We start from the raw sequence: 10120 nt of genomic DNA on the forward strand, positions 1-10120 counted from the left end.
AGAAGATTGACGATAGTGTTGGTAGTTATGATGGAACAGTGGAGGCTAGACGTGAGGCTCTTGTGACTTATTGTGAGAAGTGGTATGCCAAAAAGGAGATTCATTGGAAGCAAATGTCTCGATCTCAACATGCTAAAGATATGGACAAGAACACTAGGTACTTCCATAACATAGCGTCGGCTGGGAAGAGGAACAACAGAATCGATTCACTAGTAATTAATGGCAGATTGGTGCGGAACCAGGCCAGAATAAAGGTTGCGATTACATGATTTTATAAAGATCTGTATCGGCAAGAATATGCTTCTATGATTGGGATCCGTGATGGGTTGGTAAAGTAGATTGATGACGAAGAGGCAACATTGTTGGAGGTGATGACATCACCTGAGGAAATACAATAGGCAGTATGGGATTGTGAGTCCAGTAAAGTGCCAGGTAGTGATGGTTACAATATGAACTTCATAAAGAAATGTTGGGGTGAGATTGGCCAGGATTTTACTGTAGCTGTGTTGGGATTTTTCCTAAGTGCGAAGCTACCAACGGATGCCAATGTAACATAGGTGGCGCTAGCTCCAAAATTTGTAAAAGCCAAGGAAATCAAAGACCTAAGGCCAATTAGTATGGTTGGTTGTGTCTATAAGGTGATATCCAAAGTATTGGTGAGAAGAATGCGTTTAATGATGATGCTAGGTTTAGTGGGGGAGACTCGGTCTGCATTTGTAAAGGGTCGGAAAATACATGATGGTGCTCTCATTGCTTATGAGACGGTCCAATGGCTGGAGTTGCATAAGAAGCAGGCGGCAATTATCAAACTAGACTTTCAGAAAGCATACGACAAGGTGAGATGGAGCTTTGTGGATATTGTGCTACAAAAGATAGGTTTTGGACTTAGATGGAGGACATAAGTGAAGGAATGCGTGACTACAACATCTATGTCGGTGTTGATCAATGGGTCACCATCAAAGCCGTTCAGGATGGAGAGGGTCTTAGACAATGAGATCCTCTTTCTCCTTTTCTATTTGTTCTTGTCGTCCACATCTTACACAAGATGGTGGGTGAGGCAGTCAGGAATGAACGCATTTCTCCACTACTGGTGAGAATGGACAACATAGAGTTGTCATATATCCAATTTGCAGATGACACAATCTTATTTTGTCCACAGAAAACGAAAACACTCGTGAATTATAAAAGGCTTTTGCGTTGCTTTGAGTTGATGTCTAGCCTAAGTATTAAATTTGATAAGTCCAACTTGATTTCAGTTAATTATGAGCAGGAATGGGTGACGAATATGTGTGGTTTGTTGGGATGTGCCGAAGCTGCTTTACCTGTCAGGTACCTATGAATTTTCCTAGGTGCGAATCCTTGGTTGGTGAAGACCTGGAAACCAATCATAGACAAGGTGGAAGATAAGTTTAGTTTATGGAAAGGAAGTCTCTCAACAAAGCTGGTAAGCTGGGTCTCATAAAATATGTTCTTAATAGCTTGCCGGTTTACTACTTAAGCTTCTATAAGATGCCAAAGGCGGTTGCAGAAAAGATAATTGGGTTACAGAGAAGATTTTTTTTGGAGTAAAGAAGATGGAAATAACGGTATACTACTTGTGTAATGGGAGGTAGTGCAAGCTTCGAAAAAGTTAGGTAGATTGGGGGGTGGGAGATGCATTGATAAAAAATGCGTCATTTCTGTTCAAATGGTGGTGGCGCTTTTTGAAGGAGAATTGCCTGTTGTGGAAGAAGATTGTATGTTCTTGTAATCATTTGAACCCAAATGTTATGTTGTCAAAACAACCATTACCGTCAAATGGTGGCCCGTAGAAAGATATTTGCCAGCTTAATATTAAGGAGCAACGGATAAGAGATATGATGATTAGTGGTTTGTCTATGGAGGTGGAAAACGGCATGCATATTCGATTTTCGGAGGATGATTGGTTACAAAGTGGCTCTTTGAAAGATAGTTTTCTGAGACTCTTCTCTATTTCAAATCAACAAGGATCTGTCATAGGGGATTGTGGGTTCTGGGATGGGTTAGAGTAGGTGTGAAACTTTCAGTGGAGGAGAGAATTATTCCAATGGGAGTTAGAGTTGCTCAATCAACTTCACGTCTGGTTACAACTAGTAAGGTTATTGTCTAGTAGAGAGGATACAGTTATATGAAAAGTTGACAGAACAAGTATTTTTTTCTACTAATTTATTTGTGTAGGTGTTGCAGAAAGAGACTCTCTCGGAGGACATCACAAGCTATAGCTTCACTAGTACCATATGAAGAGGATTGGTTCCCCCAAAAGTTGAACTATTTGCATGGTTTGCCTTAGTAGGTAGGATCAACACTAAAGACAGACTGAGCAGGCTAGGAATTATTCATCATAGTGATAATATTTATGTTCTATGTAAGAAAGAAATAGAATATGTGCATCATTTGTTTCTTGGCTGCGAGTTTACATGGCAGGTGTGGTGTGCTTGGTTGACGTGTGCTGATAGAACTTGGGCTATTCCGGGGACTGTCAAAGAACTTTTTGAGAGTCAGATTGGAGTGCCTGGTCGTAACTTTGAACAAAAGAAGTGGTTGATAGGGTTCTTTGTGGTTACTTGAAACATTTGGTTGGAACGGAATAGCAGAGTGTTTCAGAACTCAGAGACAGGTGTTGATGGAATCAAGGATAAGTCATTTTTTAGTTACAGGGAATGGTGTGGTGTTGATCCGTTTAGTTGTTGATGGCAATGCTGGAGATAACAACGGATTATAATCTATTTTATTGTGTCTATTGTCTTGTGTTTTTCTTTGCGTTCCTTTAGTCCTACCTGCTCCACCTTAGTGTATTGAGCTCCTTTTGTTAAAAAAAAAAAGTATGTGCCAAATGCAGTTGCTTTGGACATGTTACTAGGGAATACGGAAGAGATACCCCCTACGAGTAGTGCAAGTGTCCCGTCAAGTTCAAAAATTCCCAAATCGAATGATCATACCACTCTAACAACGTCAAGTGCTCCTCCTACGGCAATGCCAGTCAAGCCTTTATTTGAATTTGGCATTAATGGTGATGTGTTAGAGAAGAATTAGGATATTGCAGATTTAAAGGGAGGAACATTGCATGATTCATATATTAATGGTAAAAATCATGTAAGTGATGATGATGGGTGAGTCCAAGTCAACTGTAAAAATATGCAAAAGGTTAACCATATTTCAAATGTTGGGCTCTCACCAAATAAGGCCAACGTGACAAGAAGACTAGGCGAACAATCTTCTAATCACGGGCCTGGTGTCAAGTCCACAGGTACACCTCTATAATAAAAAAAACCACCCTTGTGAACAATTCCAAAGAGAAGAAAGAAGGGCATGCCGTGCTGCACAAAACACCAACTGCTAGCTGATGCATCCGCATCTTTAGTAGTTTTTTCTTCTTAATTTTAGTCCATAAACTAATGATTCTTGTTATTTTAAGTAATCAATTCATAGTTTAGTGTATATTACTTTGAGTGTGTGAATTTCTTTTGTTACAGGAGAATCTTGAAAGAAATCAAGTAAAGACAAGAAGGAAGAAGAGCAAACAATAGCAACAAGCAAGACAAGGATGGAATGAGCTAAACAAGAGAAGTTTCTGGACAAAGGAGTTTGTGTACATCACAAAGAGCTCCTAAGACAACTAGCCTCCAAACCCACTCCCAGGGGCTACCTTCCTTGCATGCGCCTCATGCCACTCCTCATGTGCCTCATGCCTCACCACCATGCGCTTCACGCAAGCCCCAACCTCCCCTCCAAGGGTTGCCCTCCATGCCTGTACCTCACGCATGAGTTGATGCGCTTCATGCAGCCACCATGTGCCTCACATAGCTGTCCATGCACCTCACGTAGCTTCACAGAAGCCTCCAATTCCTCCTCTTTTGGGCTTACGCTTCATGCCTCCAACCTTGCACCTTACGCACCAAATTGGGCCACTTCCAGGGCTTGTGATTCCTTGCCAAATCCCCCTAGTTGTTTTGGAATTCATAGTTTTTTTTTCAACACACCATGAGCAACTAATCTCCTTTGTTAAGGTTAGGAGCTCTGTTAATCTTTTTATGAATTATTAATCTAAGTGTCTTACTTTATTTGAGGTTCATGCTTTGATCTATTTTATGATTGAGTTTTTGTTCTTCATTCCTAAAGATTTAGAATGGTTGGAAAATATTCTAACTCCATTTTAGATTCTAAATATTATTTTGAAAAAAGTAATATTAGAATTAGCTTGAAAACTCTTTCTCACTACTTTTTAATATAACTAGGAATAGTGTTTCAAAGAGTGTGCGACACTTTGTGATTTTTAATCTCTCTAGTTTAAATAAGTGACATAAGTTTGGATTAGAAAACTTTTGGAAATCATTCTTTCTTGTAAGTTTTAATTGTTTAGGAATATTCTTGAATTTTATTTGAAATTAAATCAGGAATTGTGCTTCACCTCTTTTCTTAAATAGTTGACTAAAGAATTAGCGATTAATTAGGTTAAAGAGAAATTGAATTGTCAAGGAATTGGAATTTGATTATTTATGATTTGTCGTGATTGATCCCTACATGCCCCAATTAAATGAACACAAGGATTGTTTTCCTAAAGGGTGAATATCTCTGAAACCTTAACATTATATTCTCCTCATCACTGTTTTCATTCACTCACTGTTTGCTATTTTATTGCCTTTGTTTACACGTTTGCTTTTAATTCCTCACTCATTCCTCTATTTCATAATTTGTCTAATTCGAATAGTCAATTAATCATTGTTGCTTAGTCCTTTAATCCTCGTAGAAATGATAACTCACTTACCGTGATATTACTTGATACGATTTGGTGCACTTATCAAATTGTGATTTTATAAAATTCCGCATCACTAGCTCCAATAATCACGAAAGGAGAATACCAACATCCTTCCAAGGTTCACCTATTGAAGCCGAACTCCATAGAGATGTGGCTGCAGCAACTCAACACACTGTCAAAACAAAGGGTGGTGGATCGAAACTCGGGGACAGAAGATTAGTGGCATGAGTCACTGTCAGCCACATTCCAACTTCTTTCTTGGTGTTCGTATGTATTGCTTAAACATCATAAGTTGGAATGTTAGAGGAGTATTGAATAAGATATCTCGTGTGCATTGCAAGGAGTTGGTAAGAAAATTCCAACCAACCTTTTTTATTCTTCTTGAAACACATGTTAGTTTTGATTCAATGAAGGTTTTCTGCAAAAATTTAGGTTTCTCCTTAGTTGGTATTAAAGAAGCTAATGGATAAAAGGGTGGTATTTGGTTTTTATCTTATAACATAAAATTCTCTTGTAATATTCTCTGAAGTTTTGACCAGTGTTTGACTATAGAGATTAATAGAAGTGGCATAACTTGGGTTTGCAGTACTATATATGGAAGCCCACAACTCCCTTAGAGAGAATTTGTGGAAGCATTTAGTGGATATTTCCTTAAGCATTCAGCATCCATGGGTGGTGCTTGGGAATTTCAATGAAACTGTATCCTCCCTATGGTTGTTTTTATGTTCTATGATGTTTTTAATTCTGTTTGTGTATTGTTTATTACGTTCCATATGTTATTTTTTTTTTAAATTACCCCCCAAAATATGACTATGTCTCTAACGGTGAATCAGGCTCATATGTTATATTTAATAAAAGTTAAAGTTTAAGAGAAGCAAATTGGTGGCACCTTGCCTCTAGTACGATCAGGACGTGCAAGAAGTTAGGTCGTTATATGAATCAAAGGTTCTTAGATTGTGTTTGCGATTCAATTTGAGTTAAAACTGTAGCCTCATAAGGCTCTATGGAAACAATATCCTTTTACACTTATTCTATTAGTGAAATTCTCAGGATACATAAGGACTGGACACAAGCATTTTAGACAAAATAAGTAAATATCACTTGTGTATTTCTTGTGAACACTATCTCTTTTATTTGTAGTTCTTTTTTGAGTAAATGGACAAAAGTACACATGAAAGAGTTTGGAGTAGATAAAAATACACACAAAAAATTATAAATATCAAAGTACTGCCCAAAAATTATTTTCGTTGGACAAAAGTACACCCTGAGTTTTACATATCCACTACCAACATGGCATTGTATCCATCAAAATCAGTCTTTCGAGTGTACTTTTGGTATTTATAAACTTTAGTGTGTACTTTTATTCATGACAAATTCTTTTATGTGTATTTTTGTCTATTTACTCTTTTTTTTATTTTTTATTTAGAAGTATCTGAGTTATATTTGAGATACCTAAAAAATCATTTCAAAAAGTTATCTGAAGTCTCTTAAAACCTCAAAAGATGCTTTTCAAAAGTTCAAAATCTCGGTATATATTTTTTAAAAGAATTTTAAGTAAGTCTACCTTTTGAAAAGCTTCTTAAATTTTTATTTCAGATAAAAGATTTTAAAGCACGATTCAACCTCTTTCTTATGCACATTTTATAACTTCTAGTTAATCGTATAATTAATGTAGAGTAACATGGATGTCTTTAAAAGCGACAAAGACAACAAATCTAATCACATTGTAGGGGTAATCAAAAGACGAATAAGGGTCCAATAAATAGTTACTTTACAAACTAGTGCATTGTCACTCACAACTAGCACCATATTTGAAACATCAATTTTTATGATCACTTTTCTCATTCTCTTTGCAACATAATTTTTTACCTTGTTCTCATCTGAATAATCTACAGGTTTTAAAAACATAAGCCCACTTTCAGGGACACTATAAATTAAGAAGATTCTTTCTTTAAAAATCATACTATCTATTACTTACAATGCTCACTCGTTTTTTATTCTATGCATTTTTAGTAGACTCTAACACTTTTTTCATGCGTTGCTTTTCTTTCACAAGTACCTAGCAGAAACATAACCAACAATATAATTAGTGGCAACATAAGAGAAAATTTTGACAAAATAAAAACTTCTTGCTAGATAAAAAAGTAACTCAGATAAAAAAAATATTCTAACAATATGTAAATCTAGAGTCTCCCTTGCATTCATATTAAAGTATTCACTAAAAGTTTGAGTTAATAGTCAAAATCGTCCCTAAAAGATACCCCGATCTCCATTTTCGTCCCCAAAAGATAAATTTAATCAAAATTGTCCTCGAAAGATTTAAAATTAATCACGTTAGTCCTTCCGCCTATTCTGTCACTAACAACGTTAATTTTGCTGACGTGGCACGTTAGTTTTTTTTTTGTCATGGGCTGTTAAGCCTAAGAAACAGAAACAGAACCCTAACTACCCAGAACCCCGACCCACCCGTACCCGCCCCGAAAATTTCTCCTCAACCCATCTGAGTAGCTTCGAGCCTCCATTCCCGTCCTGCTGCAATACAACTCCCACAATGGTGGTTCTTCAAGCTTCACGCTGTGCACTGTCTCCAGTAACCACCGTCGTCGTTGCCGGATGTTGCAGAGATACCACGCCTTGCCTGAATGTCAACTTTCGCCACCTATCAAGCGTCTTAGAGCCCCTGCTCCACTGCTGCTGCCACCGCCGCATCAATGGTATAGTGCTCGCTTTCCACCCCCAATCTAATTCGGTTAGCTGCATCACAAAGCACTACTTGTGGAATGCGGTCGTCGTTGCTCCAAGGAGGATGACTTCAAACTTCCGCCATCATCATCGTCTTCTGAACGATATGCCCGTTCGGTCTCCGCCCCTAATCTGAGCTTCCTCGGATGTATGCTCCTCTGTTTGTGGCTCCTGACGTCATCTGTTGCTGTAGGTTCTGTTGACGCTGCTCGATCCTTGCTCCTCGACGACTCTCGACATTGCGTCCGATCACTACCCTGAGTTCAGGGGGCGGGTTAATCATCCAGGATTGCTCCAGCGCTCTACCGAGTTAATTGACGTCAATCTATTTCCCTCCCTTGACGTCCAAGTGAACCCGAACCTGTTATCCTCCCCTGCTAACTGTAGGATGTCCAACAATATTGGATCAATGTCCTCAACCCTGCTCTTCGATTTCAAATTCTGCATTAGAGGTAAGCTATCTAACTTAATAAGCACTTTCTGTAGCCCCAAATTGTTTGCAAGTATCATGGTGTTCCTAATTGTTTCTGCCTCTGCTGCTAGGCTAGAGATTGCTCTAAATTTGGATGCTGACCCAACCTAAACACTCAGAGAGAGAGAGAGAGAGAGAGAGAGAGAGAGAGAGAGAGAGAGAGAGAGAGAGAGAGAGAGAGAGAGAGAGAGAGAGAGAGAGAGAGAGGGTCAGTTTGGGGTTTGGGTTTGGGTATGGAAATAAATACTGATGGGAGCTGATGCGAAGGCGCCGATGTAGGTGACGGTGGGAAAAACGACATCGACGGGGAGCCAGCAACTGTTGGAACTGGCATGGAGGTTGAGATGTGTAGGGGAGAAGGAGAGTCTGTGATCTCCGGGTCGGGTCGTTGGATTGGGACTCCAATTTTCTAATGGTTTGAACCTTGACAAATAAAACAAAACTCACATGCCACGTCAGTAAAATTAACGTTGTTAGTGACAGAATAGACGAAAAGACTAACGTGATTAATTTTAAATCTTTCGAGGACGATTTTAATTAAATTTATATTTTAAAAACAAAAATAGAGATCGAAATATTTTCAAGAATGATTTTGACTATTAATTCCTAAAAGTTTAGTAACTTTTCTTTTTCTCGAATCAAATTCACTTATATTTATATTAATAGATAAGGGTGGAATTACTTTTACCTTTTTTTATTTTTATAAAATAATATACTTTTACGGTTAAATTTCTAAAGTTCTTCAAGTTTTAAAAATAAGGTTTTTGTACAAGTCTAATTCTTTTCCAAAAAATCTTTAATAAATATACTTTTATTTTAGTGTAAGAATCATTATACAAAACATAAAATCTTCAATAAATATATTTTTATTTTAGTGTAAGAATCATTATATGAAACATTGTAATATTTACATTCAAACTCAAGATTTCCACGGCTTTTAATTTTATCTTTTTTTATTATATTTTTTCATAGGAGATTATCTTTACTTTTTCATTATCATGTTGATCACTAGCATAGCTTATCTTTCATAATCCTATAATAATTTAAAAAAATTTCTATGGGAGAAATTAATATCACAAATGAGGAGTAGAAGCAATTATCAACAAAATAAAATGTGTGCTGACTATTTATTTGGGTGAGAACAACAACACAAGAAAAGACTTCAATAAACAAAATCGCCACCAGCAAATTATCACCATATCTAAAAGTAAAGGTCTAGTTAGTCAAAGTATTTATTATAAGGACGCAAAACTTGGGAATAGCTACAATGTCACAATGACCCAGTTGATGCTTGTTGCAGAGGAGCAATGCCAATACCTAGGATTAGTGACGTCATTTGGATGGAATCATGCCTTCAATCATGGTTGTAAAGGCGCCACAGGTGATGAAAAAGTGCCATCGATCAAAGTTCTTAGGTTTGGAGGTGAAATAGAAGAAGGACGTGGAAGTTATGTTCGTGTTGAGCAAGTAAAAGGAATTTTAAGTTTTGTAAAATTAGACAAAAAATTAAGCCTAATACATTGTGTTTGATAAATATTTTTGTTTTTTTTTGGATAAGACACTTCTAAATAGAAAGTCATAGGTGTCAAACGAGTGTCTTTGTATGTGTAATTTGTCTAATACACTAAAATAATTTAAAACGTGTTTCTGCTTTCTAAAATAAAAGTAGATATTATGTAAAAAAAATACATAAAAAATTTAAGAAATATTTATATTCTATTTTAACTAAATCCTTCTAAAATTTGAATATACCATCTTTTAATAAAAAAAAAAAAAAACCATATACCATTTTGAATAACTTACATTTTAAAAGCATAATAACGTACTGAAAAATAATATGTATTTAATATTTTAATAATTTAATTAAATATATTTTTTTGCTGCTGTTAAATATATTCTTTAAAATATATATTAGCAAAGATTCATATATTATTTAATGAATACTATAGAAAATTTTAAGAACAAAAAAAGAGTGTATCTAATCCATTTTGGGTTGACTCTAATATTGATAAGTAGTTTAAAAAAATTAATCGAGAAGATTAGAAAAATAATAAAATAAGAAATGAATTATTTTTTACTTTTTATCATATAAGTCTTATTATTTTATGCTATTTTGATCCAAAAATAATTAA

Source organism: Arachis hypogaea, chromosome 13 (assembly GCF_003086295.3).
Source record: "Arachis hypogaea cultivar Tifrunner chromosome 13, arahy.Tifrunner.gnm2.J5K5, whole genome shotgun sequence".
Lineage (NCBI taxonomy): Eukaryota > Viridiplantae > Streptophyta > Magnoliopsida > Fabales > Fabaceae > Arachis > Arachis hypogaea.